The following is a 17662-nucleotide window of genomic DNA, read 5'->3' on the forward strand; positions in this document are numbered from 1 at the left end:
CTCAGAGGCACTGCTTCCCAGTTCTGACTTTGGAGGGCAAACTTGCCTGACTCCTTTACCCACTGGAGGAGACCAGGCTCCAGCCCTGTGGGTTTGCCAGATGGAATGCCTGTGGATTTCTACTTTCTAGATGCTTGACAATCTTTGGACTCTTTCTCATGAACAGTGATTATACTGCCTGGAATAATCTGATGGAACTTTTGACCGGGGCTGTCCATCTGGGGTTCCCGAAAGGCTGAGCGGTGTTTCTTTTGTAGTGAAAAGGGCCAGATTCTCTTCCTCTAGCTGTCAATGATGGAGGTTGAGGTGTAGAAGTTATTCTTTCCCCAGCTGAGATTCCAGCCTATTACCACAACTCATTAGGATTGGATAGGGACAGGCTGACATCAAGACAGAGCCAGCCTGAATTACTTAACCAAGCAGGTCCTCAGAGACTGTGGCTGCAGATCTGAAAGGGACATATGTAAGCCTGTATCAGAAAAACCACAATCACAAGCCCCAACTCAATGGTAAAGTTTCATTGGGAACTTGAGAGTTCCCAACTCACTCCATGAGAGTTCCTGGGGCCACAAATCCAGTCTCACACTACCAGTTTTAATTGCAAATTGTGAAAACTACTCATGGGGAGAAACTAGCAGAAGACCTCTGGCAACATGAATAATCAGAGTAGATTAACTCCCCTAAGGAATGACAAAAAAGATACCATTAATAGAAAAATGGCTGAAATGTCAGAAATAAAATTCAGAATATGAATGGCAAATAAGAATAGAATTGAGAAAATGATGGAAATAGAAATCCAAAAGGTAGTTCAAAATTTGTCTCAAGAAATTAATGAATTTAAAGGCAAAGTCACCAAGGATATGGATATGATGAGAAAAGATATAGCAGGGTTTAAGAAAATGAAAAAGATATTTGAGAAGCTTCAAAATACAAGAGTCCCTCAGTAATAGAATTGAGCAGACAGAAGAAAGTCTTTTAGAAATTGAAGACAATGCTTTTGAACAATCACAAGCATTTAAAGAGGCAGAAAAAAGGAGAATAAGAACAGAACATTTCCTGAGAGATGTAAGATGATTCCAAAAGCTTAAACACCCAAATTTAAGGATTCCTGAACAGGAAGATGGTTCTAAATACATATATGCTCTCCTCCAGATAGTATGGAGGAGAATTTCCCAAGCATTGCAAAAGATACAGAAATTCATACAGTAGATAGTTTCAGAACATTGGCACAACTCAATCCAAATACAGCAGCTCCTAGACACATTGTAAATAACTTTGCCAAGTTAATATGAAGGAAAAAGTCCTGTAAGCAGCCAGGAGTAAGAAAAGCATCATGTACAAAGGGAAAAATATTAGGTTGACTGCAGATCTTTCAGCCAAAACTTTTCAAGCTGGGAAAGGATGGTGGTCATCAACCATCAATCTTCTAAAACAAAACAACTTTCAGCTCAGGATCCTGTATCCAGCTAAACTGAGTTTATTGTTGTTGTTGTTGTTTTTATTGTGGAGAAACAAAATACTTACTGACATCCATATGTTGAGGAAATTTGCCATAATTAGACCAACTCTCCAGGATATACTCAGACCCATTTTCCATAATGACCAGCACAATGGTCTACCACCAAGGTAAATTCACCCAGAATTTAAGCAACAAAACCTAGCATCCACAATGATTAAAGCATTTAAAAATATACACTGGACCTTTGAAAAACAAAACAGCCAAAACATTACCAGACCTATCAACCCTCTCAATTAATGTGAATTGCTTAAATTCTCCTCTAAAGAGGCACAGGTTGACTGACTAGATACAAAAACTTAGGTCATGTATCTGTTGATGATAAGAGACTCAGCTTACCTCAAAGGATAAAACAAGACTCAGAGTAAAGGATAGACATCCATAATACAGGCAAATGGAAATCAGAAAAAATCAGGAGCTGCAATCTGAACAATATCGTATCTTTCTGCACTACAATAGTTGGAGATTTTAACACCCATTCGTCAGTTCAAGATAGATCTTCCAGGAAGAAACTAAACAAAGAAATAATAGCCTTAAACGAGATCCTAGAACAAATTAATCTAACTGACTTTTACAGAATATTTCATCCTAATAAAACTAAATACATATTTTTCTCATCATCCCATTCTTCCAAAATTGATCATATCATAAGACATAGGTCTAACCTCAACAAATTAAAAAAAATAGAAATTATTCCTTGTTTTTTGGATAATCACAAAATAAAAGTTGAACTCAACAGCAACAGAAATCGTTATATTCAAAGTGATGGAAACTAAATAATATCAGGCTGAATGATAGTTGTGTCAAAGATAAGATTAAGAAGGAAATCATCAGATTTTTGGAACAAAATAATAATGTAGGCATAAACTATCAAAAACTGTGGGATACTTCAAGGTAGTCCTAAGAGGGAAATGTATAGCATTAGAGGCCTTCATTGAGAAAACAGACAGAAAAAAAGTTAGCAACCTAATAGGCCATCTTAAACAATTGGAAATGGAAGATCAATCCAATACCATACCTAACAGAAGAAAAGAAATAACTAAAATTAGAGCAAAATTAAATGAAATTGAAAACAAAAGAAACATTCAGAAGATCAGCAAAAGAAAAAGTTTGTTCTTTGAAAAGATTAATAAAATTGATAAACCTCTGGCTAGACTAACCAGAAATAAAAAAGCAAAGTCTCTAAAAACTTCTATAAGAAATGATTAAGGGGAAATAACAACAGATACCACAGAAATTTAAAAAAAAAATCATCAATGATTACTACAAAAAAAAACTCTATTCTGAGAAATATGAAAATCTGGGGGAAATGAACCAATTCCTGGAGGCATGCCATCTTCCTAGACTCAACCAGAAAGGATTAGAAATTTTGAAGAGACTTCTATAAAGCACTGAAATACCATAAACTATATGAAATCTTCCAAAAAAGAAAAATCTGAGACCAGATTGCTTCACATCAGAATTCTACCAAACCTTCAAAGAGGAACTAGTATCTATATTACATAACCTTTTCCAAAATATAGAAAAGGAAGGAATCCTCCCCAACACTTTCTATGGGGCAATCACCTTGATCACCAAACCAGAAAAGGACCCAACAAAGAAAGAAAACTATAGACCAATATCGTTAATGAATATCGATGCAAAAATATTCAATAAGAGCCCAGCAAACAGAATTCAACAAGACATCAAAAAAGTTATACACCATGATTAAGTTGTTTTCATCTCAGGGTTATAAGGTTGTAATACACCACATAAACAAAATGAAAGACAAAGACAATAAGATTCTGTCAATTGATGCAGAAAAGGCTTTTGATAATACCAGCATCCTTTTATGATTAGAACACCTAGAAAAATTGGCTTAGAGGGAACATTTAATCTGATAGAGCCCGTCTACGACAAACTCACAGACAATATAATATTGAATGTGTAAAATTGAAAACATTTTCAGTCAGATCTAGAAGTAGAAATGGATGCCCAGTGTCACCACTGCTATTCAACACATTACTGGAAGTCCTAGCCATCACAATTAGGCAAGTGAAGGAGATCAAGGGTATTCAAATAGGGGCAGAAGAGATCAAATTTTTACTTTTTGCAAGTGATATGATTTTATACCTGTAAAACTCCAGAGACGAAACTACAAAGCTCTTAGAAGTGATCAAGGAATAAAGCAGTGTCTCGGGGTACAAAATAAATACCTACAAATCATTAGCTTATATATACATAATAATAGTCAAAGACACTGATAAAACTATTGTTGTTGTTCAAGGAATCCAGGATCATTTTGAAGCGATATTTGGAATTCAAGAATGATGTGAAAATATAACAAAAATGGAAGTATGAATATGCAATAAAATCTACAACACGCCTAACAATTGCACACATTCTGATAACTTTGAAATACATGGTACTGTGTGTGATATGCAGAAGGAGGGACCCAAAATGCCTTGTACAGCAACAATTCTTGCTGCTTCTGAAACATTTTGGAACAGGTTACACACTCTCCACAGAAGCCAACCAATGATGGGTACATAAGACAGGAGTTGGTGGAATCCATATATGACACATTCTTAACAAAAATAAATGGAAATTTTTCATCCTAAGATTATTATATTACATGCACCAAGATGTGAGCACTTTCTTCAATTAGAATTTGCTAGGATAATGCATATGATGAAGAAGTGCAGTTTAGGCTCCCCCATGTTCTCCTGAGTTATCACCCTTAGGTGTGATCTTAAAAGATGTAGCATGCCATAGAAAACAGATCACTGGTGGTACTTCAGGAAGAAATTGCAACCGTCCACACAACATACAAATGGACGCTTTGGTCAAGATTCCTAAAGCAATAGTTCACTGTAATCAGAAGCAACTAGATGCTACAGGTAACCACTTTAAACACCACTTGTAATTGAAGAAGACAAATACAACTGTATTCATCTTTTGTTACTAAAATAGTTTGAACATTACAATTTTTTTTATTTTTTTTATTTTTTTGATATTTTCTTTTTTTTTTTTTTTTTTTTTGTAGAGACAGAGTCTCACCTTATGGCCTTCAGTAGAGTGCCATGGCCTCACACAGCTCACAGCAACCTCCAACTCCTGGGCTTAAGCGATTCTCTTGCCTCAGCCTCCCAAGTAGCTGGGACTACAGGCGCCCGCCACAACGCCTGGCTATTTTTTGGTTGCAGTTTGGCCGGGGCCGGGTTTGAACCCGCCGCCCTCGGCATATGGGGCCGGCACCTTACAGACTGAGCCACAGGCGCCGCCCTGAACATTACAATTTTAATACCATTTTTTTCCTTTCAAAAAATGTGTATACATGTTTTTGGGACCCTCTGTATATTTATAAGGGATATTGGTCTGTAGTTTTTGTTGCTGCTGTTCTTTCCTTTCCTTGCTTTGGTAACAAAGTGGGTTCATAAATTGAGTTGCAGAGAATTCTCTGTTTCTCAATATTATGAAATAATTTTTGTAGCATAGATCTTCTTTATAGATCTAGTAGAATTTGGATGTTAAGCTATATGGTCCAAGGTTTTTTGTTGTTGTTGCTGTTTTTTGTTCTGGAAGATTTTTTTTACTGTTTCAGTCTCACTTGTTATTGGTCTGTTGGGTAGTCCTATTTCTTCCTTATTGAATTTTGGGAGGTTGTGACTATTCAGGAATTTGTCCATTTCCTCTACGTTATGTGCATAGAAATTTTCATAGTATTCATGGATGATGTTTTATATTTCTGTGGTATCAGATGTAATGTCTCCTTTTTCATTTCTGAATGAACTTTTTTTGGGTCCTTTCTCTTCTATTCCTGGTTAGTCTAGAAAGTGGTATCTTGACTTTTATTTCTTCAGAGGACCAACTTTTTGTTTTGTTGATCTTCAAATTTGTTTTTTTTTTTTTTTTTTTTTAGTGTTTTTATTTCATTTACTTGTGTTCTGACCTTCATGATTTGCTTTGTTCTGCTAGCTTTGGATTTCATTTCTTCACTTTTTTCAAGTTCCTTGCAATGTGTCATGAGGTTGCTAATTTGTTATCTTTCTGTCTTTTTGATTTAGGCATTTAAGGCTATAAATTCTCTTCTGAGGAATCCTTTGTAATATCCGATAGATACTGATAGCTTGTGTACCCTCTGTTGTTCACTTAAAAGAATCTTTTGATTTCCATCTTAATTTCATTCTTTACCCAGTAATCAGTCAGCAACAGGTTGTTTCATTTCCATGACTTTGTGTAAGTTTGAGTGTTTCTCTTATGATTGATTTCTAGTTTTATTTTACTGTGTTCTGAGATTATTTTTATTTTTCTAAATTTGTTGAAGCTTGTTGTGTGGCCTCAGATTTGATCAGTCTTAGAGAATGTCTTATATGCTGCTGAGAAAAATGTATACTCAGGAGTTTGGGGATAGAATGTTCTATAAATATCTGGGAAGTCCATTTGATTTAGAGTTTAGCTTACATTTAATGTTTCTTTCTTTATTTTCTACTTTAATGACTTGTCTAACTCTGACAATAGGGTGTTGAAATCCCTGGCAATTATGGCACCTCTATTCATTTCTTTACTTAGGTCTAGTAAAATTCACTTTATTATCTTCATGCTGCTATGTTATATATTATACCTAACACACACACACACACACACACACACACACTAAAGATTGTAGATTGTTATGTCTTTTTGTTGAATTGCTCCCTTGAGTATTATATAATGATCCTCTTTGTCTTTCTTTAACTTTGTTGATTTACAGTCCATTTTAACTGGTATGAGAATGGCTATGCCTGCTCCTTTTTGGTTTTCATTTGCATGAAATAATTTTTTCTATCATTTCACTTTGAGTCTGGGTTCATCCTTTTGGTTTAGGTGTGTTTTCTGAAGATACCAGATCCCTGTATTTTGTTTTTTTCACCCATTCAGGCAGCCTATGTCTTTTGAGTGGCACATTTAAACTGTTAACTTTAAGAGATAGCATTGATATGTGGAATGCTGTTCTGTTTGTCTTGCTGGTTAGTACAGTATTGGTTTGTTTTCCCTCTTGTGTTATTATTTTTTAAGAGTTGTGAGTTTTCGCTCACACTGGTGGGTAACTATAGTGCTGATTGATGTATGAAGCCATTCTGAATATTTCTTCCAGGGCAGTATTGGTTATGACAAATTCCCTCAATGTTTGCTTGTCTGGAGAGAACTTGATTTTTGTATGTGGTTCACTACCGTAGTTCCATTGTGATTTCTCTGGGGTGTCAAGCTATTTTGTTTTTTTCATGTTGCCAGGGTTCTTTTGTTAGTGTCTTCTCATTTGGCCCTTCTTGCAGGTCTGGGCCTTTGTTGTCCTTTGATGAGAGCTCTTTTGTTTATTTAGGGTAAAGAGAGGCCCCAAGATGGAGCATTTGTAACCTACTCTGGAATGTTGACTCATCAGGGTGGGGGCTGGTACACTAAGTGCCCATAGAACAGCTGTTTTCTTTTGACCTGTTCCCCTGTGATTGCATAAGTTGGAATCAGTGCTAGATTATCTTTGGTGGTATGGAGAGTTGTTCCAGCGTGGTTTTAGAAGTTTAAATTGGGTGCTTAGTCCAACCTTTTCCATCATGAAGGTTGTTGTTTAGAATTTATCTGGCTGGAGTCACCTAATGGAAGTGTCAGTGGCCCCTGGGTGAGTCAATTTATGCAGTGGTGGTAGATGGCTAAGTTGCAGGCATTTGCATAAGTCAGGTCCAGGAGTAATATGTGCTCCAGCATGGGGGGGTCCTGGGTGAAGCATCGATCCATGAGGAGGTTCTCCACTGGCAGTGATGGTCACTCAGGGGTGGTGTACTGGGGCCTACATTAAACTGTAGAATCTTGGAAGTGGTGTCCCAGGACCAGAGTGGGCCTTGGAGCTACAGGCTCACAGCCTTGGATTCAGTTACAGTGAAAGCTTCAAAGTTGGCTTTAGGAATTATGGAGGCAGAGTCATCTATATGGGGTACTGTTCTACAGGTATAGAGACTGCTGACTTGTATTCGCACAGACAAGGGTTTGTCTTTGCAGCCCAGGGACTCCATAGGCAGGCTGAATCTGCTAGTCAGCCAGAGATCTCCCCACACTTAGGACCTGTTGAGTCAGTTGCCCATGTCTTTCCAGTTTGTACCTGTAGCATGTGAGGCTCCTTCTCTGCTCACATCCCACATGGGGGAGGAGGTGCACTCAGCCCCCGTCAAAGGAAAAAACATGGAATAACTTCTTTCCTATCTCCCCCATCCTTGGCCAAGTGGGGTGATGAGAAAGCTCCTGCCAGAAGGCTGAGTTCTGAGTGGACCATATTCAGTGCACCAGAGTGTTCAGGATGTGGTTGGTTGTGGAAACCCAGGATTTGCAGCCACCAGACCTTCTCTCTAATGCCATGTCTCTGCACAGACTCTGAGTAGCTCCCTAATCAACCCAGCACTCTGCAATAGAGATGGGACACCCCTCATAGCTCTAGCTGTCTGTAATTTTTATTCCAGTACTAAAAGGAAGTATTCACTTGGCTTGCTTCTATTCATCTGTCCTCTCCACTTCCCTGTAGTGTGAATTGTATTGGGACTCCCAGCTTAATCTTTGAGTTGGTAGGTGGTTTCTGTGAATTATAATCAGCCATGTCCTATTTGTTTGAGTCAGTAGATGCTATAATGAACCATACAGCTGTTCTCCCAGTAAGTGGTAGACGCTTACAGGAAAGAGCTAAGTAGATAGATGTTCTTTGGGGCTAGTAATACGCTTTAGTGCTTTAGGAAAAGCACTTGAATGACCCAGACAGTGGGAAGGGCCCAGTAGCTCCTGATCTATGGGATTGCTGATTCTCCACCATAACAGGGGTGGGTGGAGGAGTGAGGTTGGGCAGGGTTATTTTTGGCAAGACTGGAAACCTCTGCAAAGTATCAAAGGGCTCAAATGTCATATCCTGGGATTCTGGGAAAAGCTGCTGGGAGAGGGGCCCAGGCAGCCTCACAGAACTGGAAAGACTGAGGTAGGGGCCATTTGAAATTCACCAACTGGCTCTGGGAATAAGCCCTGCCCTCTCTCACTACCCCTACCCTGAGGGTCTCCTTCCAGTGTTTTTTTTTTTTTTTTTTGCAAACTGGTTTCTGAATGTACAATGTTGGGAAGCAATAGCACTGGAGGCATGCAGATTCTAGCCAGGGGACCTGTCCTAGACTAATAGTCCAACTTTCATGTGGGTGAGTGAGCGTTCCAGCAGATCACCGTGGCTTAGATTCCTACTGTGCTCTTCCATCAGTTCTGCCCACATGGGCTCTCTCACCTCCTGAGTCAAACTCTCAAATCTCTACTTTGTGCTCCAGCAACTTGCTTGAGTCCTGGGAACATGGGATCAGGCCTGTGTGTCTGACCTGCTAGCATCATGGAGAGTGCCAGCAGGCAGTGAGCTCCCAGACTGGTCATCCCTAGGTCCACTGCAGGTCCTCAGGGGGAAGATGTGGGCCCCACTCTCTATAAAAACCTCAGACAGAAGGATACTGCTGTGGATGAGAAGTGACTGCTCCCAGTGGTCTCAATACGCCCTCCTCACCTGGGGGTGTAGTAAGTTGGGGAAGGGTAGGGAGAAAAAGAATCTGAATGTAATACAGCAGGGGCCCTGACTCCTCCAGTTCTTATCCCTGGGAGGAAGCCTACACAGAACATCTAAGCTATGGGATCAGACTGTTTTCCACCCAGTTTGGTGGTTGCAGGGTAGAAGGATGTAAGAGCTTCTAAGCTGATACTGAAGGCATGTGGGAAGGAGAAGCTAGATCCTCTCTCTCCCCCTTTACCTTTTCACTATGCTCAGAGCCTCTCTGGGTCAGATATTTGCCACTATCTTTTCTTTTTCTTTTTCCTGTTCTGCTTCCCAATTTCCCTCCATGAGGTTCCCAGCTCTGGCACCTCTTCCTCTGAACTATGGCCAAGTTGTGCCCATTGCCCTCTCTTCCCTCTGGGATGCTCAGGCAACCTATGTCTCTAGTCAGCCATCTTGCCCTCTCCCCCGAATAATTTACTTCAAGTTGTGGAATATGATGGTCCAAGAGAGTATTTCCAAGGTGATCATACTGATACTCAACAATGAGGTATGTTGCACTTTTCCTATGATGAGATCATTTGCAGTGGTGTCAGCCAAGAACCTGTTTGGCCTCATATAATGAAAAGATAATTATCTTATTTTAATAATTATTTTCAAAATACTGAGATGTTTAAGAACACTACCAGTGGACTAGCTGTGTTAGCAGCATGACTTTACTTACATTTTCATGTTTCTCCTTCCTTATCAAAAAAGGTTCAAGCAACTACTTCAAAATTATTTTAAAAATTACATAAGAATAATCATGTAAAGCTTTTAGTGTATATGCCAACCCATCAGCTATTATGCCTATAGCTTTGGTATTATTTGTTCCTGTAAATGGCCAAGTAGCCCTAACAAATTTTGAAATAAAATCTAGTTAAAATATGAGTGTCTAATTTCAGGTCTACCTGTCAATCTAGATTTTAAAAATGGTATAGTGTATGATTATTATTGTGGATCCTGAAGTCATGTCTAATTTATGAATTTTCCACCTGCTATCAGATACCAGCCCTGACAATGCTATGGGCTCCCTCCCAGTGGCTTGATTGAAAAGGGAAAAAATGATAGACAAAGAGAAAGTTTTAAGCACTAGCTGGGCTCAGGAGGCTGCATGTCTTTCTTTGTGAGGCTTAATGCACATGCAGCCTCTTGCTCCAGGATAGCTCCACTTTATTTCATACACCATTGTTTTAGTCATAAATCTTATGTGGGAAAGGTAAATAATTCCAATAAGGTTCTTGCTTTGCTTGCATTTTTCTAACTAAACTCTTTCTTTAACAAACTACATTAATTCGATGGATTTACTTTTTACTCTTACTGCTAGGTATTTATCATTTTTAATACAGAATATGGAATCATGAAAACAGTCCAAGAGCAGGACATTGGAAAAGACCCCAATTAAGCCAGCAAACAAATCACAGAAGTGACAATTTCTACATAAGAAGCTTGTTGCTCAAACAGACAGATGGTTCTGGTCATAGCAAGGTGATAGAAGCAAAGTGATATTTTATCTCCTTATTTGGTCCAGAGTAAATCATGCCTTCTCTAATAAAGCTTAAATATTCTGCATATCTAACTTTACAAACACACCCCCTCTCTCAGAGCAAATACCCCCGCCTATCCTTGTTCCCCATAACTCTCATAAGTTTGGAGACCTCCCTGCAGTGGAGTCACTCTTGCGGGCGGGGGTGAAATTCCAGCAAGCCACTTAAATTTTAAAGGCGCCAGGCCTCTAGTAGCATGGTTGTGCTAGGATCAGGATTTTCTTTATCTACTTCTCTCCTATTTTTGTTTTCCTATGGCCATTCTCTGCAATCATTTTCTTAAGTCAATTCCTATTCTACTTATAACTAATACTTGTATATTGATTTTAAGCTTATAAAATCATTATTACTAGTAATACAAGCACATCAAGATATGACTCTTCCCTTAAGCACTTCTACATGCCTCTGTGACTTACAAAATGACTGACTGGAAGAAGTTACATGATCACTCCAAGCCTTGTTTTCTGCATCCATAAAGGTAGGATAATAGTAACAGAGATTAATTCATAAAGTTGCAAGGCTTCAATAAACAAGTCCATGTATAATGATTAAGAACACATCTGAATTAAGGTAGTCAGTCATGTAAAGTTAACTCATTAAACATATTTTTGTACAGAAGTAAATTAATTTCCTTTTGCATGATGCCAACACTTAAGATTAGATGTAATATCTTGCCCCTGTAGGAATGGGAGATGTGAAAAGGCAAACTGAAGTTTCTGAAATAAATCATTAAATTTCCTTTGTACATAAGTGAATCTCTATAGTACTGTTAAATATGATGAAAATATTAGTACTGTTAAATATGATGAAAATATTTTAAATTTTCTATTATGTTAAAGATTCATGAACTATATGAGATCAATGACAATATTATGGTTATATTTTTACTTTGCATTTGTACAGTGTTTTACATGTGGAAATTTAATTCACATACAGAGTCTTATTTACTACTTATAAAAAATATGTAAGGTAAATGACATTAAGCTTGTTTACTGACAAGGAAACTAAAGCTCAGAAACATGAAATTATTTATTTATTTATTGTGCAGTCTTGCTCCATCACTCCCAGCTAGAGTGTAGTGGTATCAGCCTAGGTTACTACAACCTCAGACTCCTGGGTTCAAGACCACCTGCCTAAGCCTTCCAAGGAATAGCTGAGACCATAGGTGTTATCACCACTCCAAGCTAAATTTTTTCTATATTAATAAAGACAGGATCTTTCTGTTGCTTAGGGCTTGTCTTGAATTCCTGAGCTCAAGCAATCCTCCTGCCAGAGTGCTAGGATTCTCAGTGCAAGCCTAATGAAAATTAAACAAATAAAATCAAAAGAGCTAGAAAATAAACCCAGATCACTGGATTCTCAGAATAATCACCTTTTAACATTGAATAACCTTAATGTTAAAAACAAATTTTGTTTAGGAATAGGATTGCCTTACCTTTTATAACAGAAGATGCAAAAAAAAAAAAAATACATAAATGCTGACTTCATTACCAAACAAGAACAAAAACAGAACACCAATAACTAACAAAAATATTGTCTCCAAACAAGGCCACACAGTGTCTTCAGAAAAGAAAACATAAGCCATTTGCTCTATGGTTTCTTCTTTTTAAAAAAAAAATACTTTTTTTCTTAAGAGGAGGAACATTTTATGCCTATAACCAGAAAAATTTACTTCTGCTATAAAAACACATATGCCATATGGCCCATTTGGTTATGGCAGAAACCCTCACATTTATGTAAGGCATTTATTTTACAGATGTATAATGTAAGCTCTATTTCCTTGAGTCATGGATAAGAAATCTTAGCTTGTCATTTTTAAAGAAAATATACATGGAAATGTGGAGATGTCAATGTATGTTCCATGCTTGGATAAGAAAGCACCACAGTGTTTAAAGTAACTCAAAACAAAAGTATTGGGCACATTTATTTTTAGTTTAACATTTAAAAAGAAACTTCTGTACAAAATAATCACAAGCATGTGTGTATGTACATTTCCGCTGTGTGTGTGTGTGTGTGTGTGTGTATATATATATATATATATATATATATATATATATATATATACATTTTTTTTTCTCCAGAGGAGGTCAAACTACAACCAACATACGGGGAAATTAATCAAACATCTCATTTATTTTGTCTGATTGGACTTTAATGGAGCTGATAATCTAGTTTGACAACTTGCTGAATTATTGTCATATATATTGAACAATCTCTTCTCATTATGTATGACAGCTAGTTAAGTGCTGTAAATTATGGGTCACTGTAAGAATTGAGTATGTTATAAAAGCTGAGGGAGAAGCCCTTGAGGAAAGGGAGTAAAGCTGTTCTTAAATGACCTCTGTCTAATAATTCACAGAGTATTCAAGCAGCTTTAGAAAATCTTTTTTATTTTCATTCAAAAGACAGCTATTCACTTGGATGAGAATCAGTAGTGTTTGTGTGTAAAAAAAAAAAAAAAAACTAAGATAAGGTTAAAAAAAGAAAAAAGTGAACAAACTCAAAAAACAAAACTGTTGTGTGTACATATATGTACGTATCTATATTTACATATTTCATAATAACTTTTCTCTTAATAGTTTACTTAAATTTTATCCAATTTAAATATCCAGTTTTTAGAAATGCTACACATGTATTTAAGCCTGAACATTTATTAATGAAATCAATATTGATTGAATAATGGCCTGGTAAATCTTGGTATCTATTAAATGATAGTAATAACTTTTTGTTATTAAAGGGAAAATTAACTTATTAAGTATTAACTTAAAGTAGTTTGTATGCTCAAATATTTTATTGTGATAATCACAACATATTCTAAACATTAGTAAATATATATAATTGTTATAATTCATAATGTTTGACAGTGAAATAACAAATGCTTACTAGAGAACAACTAGGGAATAAATGATGTAACATACTCTCCAAAGTTATCATTAATCAGAAATAACTGGTATTTTTTTTTTAAACATTTCTTAAGTCTTGCATGAAATCAAGACAATATTCATTTATATACCTTCATTACTACCACATTTTCCCCTGCCATGAAAAATTACTCATTGAAGTTAATTTGAAATTAAATAATGTTGATTTCCAGTCTCATAACAGGCATACAGAGAATTTGACTTGACACTTTCATTTTTACAAAAAATAAAAGTAGGGCAAACTAGAAATCAATGAATTTTCTTTGACCTATTCAGAAAACTGAGGTTGTAGGGCAAACTGCCACTTTAGTATCAATAAAGACAGACACATTCAGAGAGACACAGCCAGATCTGCTTGCCTATAGTAGGAGCTTCTGGAATCATAAACTGACAGGAGCAGTAAATGCTAACTTTGATTTCCAAATTCATCCCCCTCTAACCTTTGTACTTATCTAAGTCAGGGAAAAATCCATCCTTATCTTTAGTCACTAGTTAAAGGAAAAGAACTGCAAATGCTAAAACAGGGAAAAATGGGTGGGTGGGCAGTGGTGGGGAAAAGCAATACCAGTGGACCAACAATTGCGAATGCAAAATTCCCAAAATATAGGCTGATGAAAACATTGAAATTTAAAGGAAAGAATATAGAACTCTTCTTTCAATCACAGGACAACAGTCTAATATAAGTTGATTTCAGCTAAAAGAGATAAAGACACAGACTCTTACAGAGGAGCATTACTTAAGGAAGCCTGAAGTGAAGAGGGCAAACAGAAAAAAGGCCAGTAGTGGAAATTGAAGATGGTGCCCACAGCTGAAGAAAATACTAAACATAGCCCAACTCCTAGCCATAATAACATAAATCCTCACACTAACAGCTTTCTTACTTCAAGTCCTATTATTTAATATAGGATCTCTCACCAGAAAAAAATTACTTCATTCCAAATGGCAAGAGAAAACACTGTGAAGAACAAAGCAAACATCATACCCTGACTCATGTATGAAAAATAATTGCAACAATCAGACAGCAAACATTAAATAACTAGGACTAGTATTTTAAAAGTGCTGACAAAAAAGTATACACTATGCAAGATCAGACAGTTAATGTATGCAGAGGGATGTAAATTATAGGAAAGAATCCAAAGAAAATATTAGAAATTAAAGAAAGATTTAAAAAATAAGAATTCTTTTGAGGGACGTGTTGGTATACATGACAAGACTGTGAACAAAGTTTTGAATTTGAAAATACGTCAATAAAAACATTCTGAATGGAAATGACTGAAAAATACACACAATATCTAAGCTCTGGGACAGTTTAAAAGGTGTTACATCTGTATAATAAGAATACCAGAATAGGAAGAAAGAGGAAAAAAATTAAAAGTGAATATTTTCAGTAATAATGGACAAGAATTTCTCAATAGTAATGACAGATTGCAAACCATCTCAGAGCCATAAAGATTCAAGAACACCAAGAAAAGATACAGGATAAATACAAAAAAAATAAAAATGAAAACAGACAAAACCTTAGGCATATCATATGAGACTTCAGGAGACAAATGACCAACCACAAAACTTTTGAAAAATGCTGCAGCAAAAAATTACCTATAGACAAGCAAGGATAACAAGGATCAAAATACAAGTGGACTGGGTGGCTCCTATGGGTCAGTTGGTTAGTCGCCGGCCCCATATACCAAGGGTGGTGGGTTCAAACCCGGCCCCGGCCGAACTGCAACCAAAAAATAGCCGGGCGTTGTGGCGGGCGCCTGTAGTCCCGGCTGCTTGGGAGGCTGAGGCAAGAGAATCGCTTAAGCCCAGGAGTTGGAGGTTGCTGTGAGCTGTGTGAGGCCACGGCACTCTACCGAGGGCCATAAAGTGAGACTCTGTCTCTACAAAAAAAAAAAAAAATACAAGTGGACTTTTTGTCAAATCTATGTCAATGGGGAGTACAGTGAAATATTTCAAGTGTTGAAAGAAAAAAAATACAGAACTAGGTTGTATATTCAACAAATTATCATGCAAAATAAAAATAGTGACTTTCTTAGACAAAACCACAAACAAAAATGCAGAACATCATCCCCTGCAGAATAAATGTTAAAAGTTCTTTGGACAGAAGGATAGAAGCTGCATCTTCATAAAGAAAAATGGGGTGTTACAGAGGAATAAGTAAACATAAGGGAACATCAGGTATTTTTATCTTTCATTGTCTTAATTGATCTAAAAACATCTTAAAGAAGGGATAATAGTAACAATGCATTGGTTGATAATATATGGATAATAAAATGAATGATAGGAATATGACAAGGGACAGAAGTGAGGATTTGGAAATAATATCAAAAATCCTGCAGTACACTTTAAGTGAGATACTGCTATTTGAGGTAAGTTGACCACCCAAGGGATGATAACAACCTGGTCACCAAACAGAGCTGGTCAACATAAGAAATTAATCCCACTGTACTGATACCTACACATAGTGAACATTCAGGCTACGAAAATTAAGTCAATTTAAGGAGGTGGTCAATGTAGGGAGGTCATCAACTATGGAGGTTCTGCTGTGTATGTGTGTATACATATACACAGAAACATACACATACACATATTATAAGAAAAATGAAAGGCAATAACTAAAACAATGCTTTAAAAAGTTTCAAGAGAGAAATTTAAAATATTTTGAGGTAAAAGAAAATGAAAGTACATCAAAATTTGTATGCAACTTAAACAGTGCTTTCTGATATAAGTATTTGATCCATGTAACAGAAAATGAAGAAAACTTAAAATTGATAACTTAAGCTATTTAGTTAGGAAGCAAAGGACACACAATTTAAACCTAAAACAATTAGAACTCAATAAGATTAACAAAGGAAACAACTGAGAAGAATGATGAAATAAAATGCTCGATCTTTAAAAAGATTAATAACGGTGACAAAACTCTACCCATGCTAAGCAAGAACAATGAAAGAAGATCCGTATTACCAGTCTCAGAAGTGAGAGGCCATCACTTTGATGCTGTGCACATTAAAAGAGTACAAAAGGAATAATGTGATAAATTAATAGTAATAATAAGTTTAATAATAAATTAACAACTTTAATAAATTAAATAACTTAGATAAAATGGACCACTTTTTTGTAAGACACAAACTCCCAAACACACCTTAAGAGAAATGAATAATACAAATAGCTATAAATCTATTGAAGAAATTTAACAAAAATTAGTAACCTTTCAAAAGAAAGCACCAGGATCAGTTAGTTTTATTGCTAAATTCTACCAAACCTGTAAGAAAGAGATAACACCAATTCTCTCAAATCTTTTTCTGAAAATGGAAGTAGGGTATATTCCAAATTTCATTCTATAAGGCCTGCAGTACATTAAAGACAAGAAAGAAAAAGTATAAATCAATATATTTATTGAATATTGATTTGAAAATATTAGCAAGTTGAATCCAAAAGTACATAAAAGCACATAAGAAGCATTATACCTTTGACCAAGTGGGATTTTTTTTTATGCATGCTAGGTTATTTCAGGATTAAAACAGTAATTGGTGTAATCTATTCTACCAGGAGGCAAAGAAAAAAATTACATCATCATATAACTTAACACCAAACAACCAAAGTTGACAGAAGTCTATATCCCTTTCCAATGAAAATTCTCAGAAAACTCGGAGTGGAAGATGCAGTGATTGGAATGTGTCCCTACCAAAACTCATGTTGAAATGTAATCCCAAATCCGAGATTATCAAGAGGAAAAGCTCTAGGAAGTGATTAGACCGTGAGAGCATGATTGGGTTGGTGTCCTTACAAGTACTTGAGGGAAGCGGTTTGGTCTCCTTATGCTTCCAGCCTTCTGCTTCCTAAGGATACATAAAATCCCATCTATAAGGAGTGGGCCTCACTGGACGCTGAACCCAGGGGCACCTTCATCTTGGACTTTTCCAACCTCCAGAACTGCGAGAAATAAATTTCTGGTCTTTACAATTTACTCAGTCTTCATAAATACCAACACATCAAACATTTTTGCATATTTCTGAGTAAGAGAAGCCATTATCCGAAGGGTTCATAGGAGAGTGGAGGGACCCCAGGACACGCGAGTAGGGGAGCGGAGAGCTGAGACCAGGGGCTAAAGAGCAGAGAAAAC

Source organism: Nycticebus coucang, chromosome 3 (genome assembly GCF_027406575.1).
Source record: "Nycticebus coucang isolate mNycCou1 chromosome 3, mNycCou1.pri, whole genome shotgun sequence".
In the NCBI taxonomy this organism is placed as follows: domain Eukaryota; kingdom Metazoa; phylum Chordata; class Mammalia; order Primates; family Lorisidae; genus Nycticebus; species Nycticebus coucang.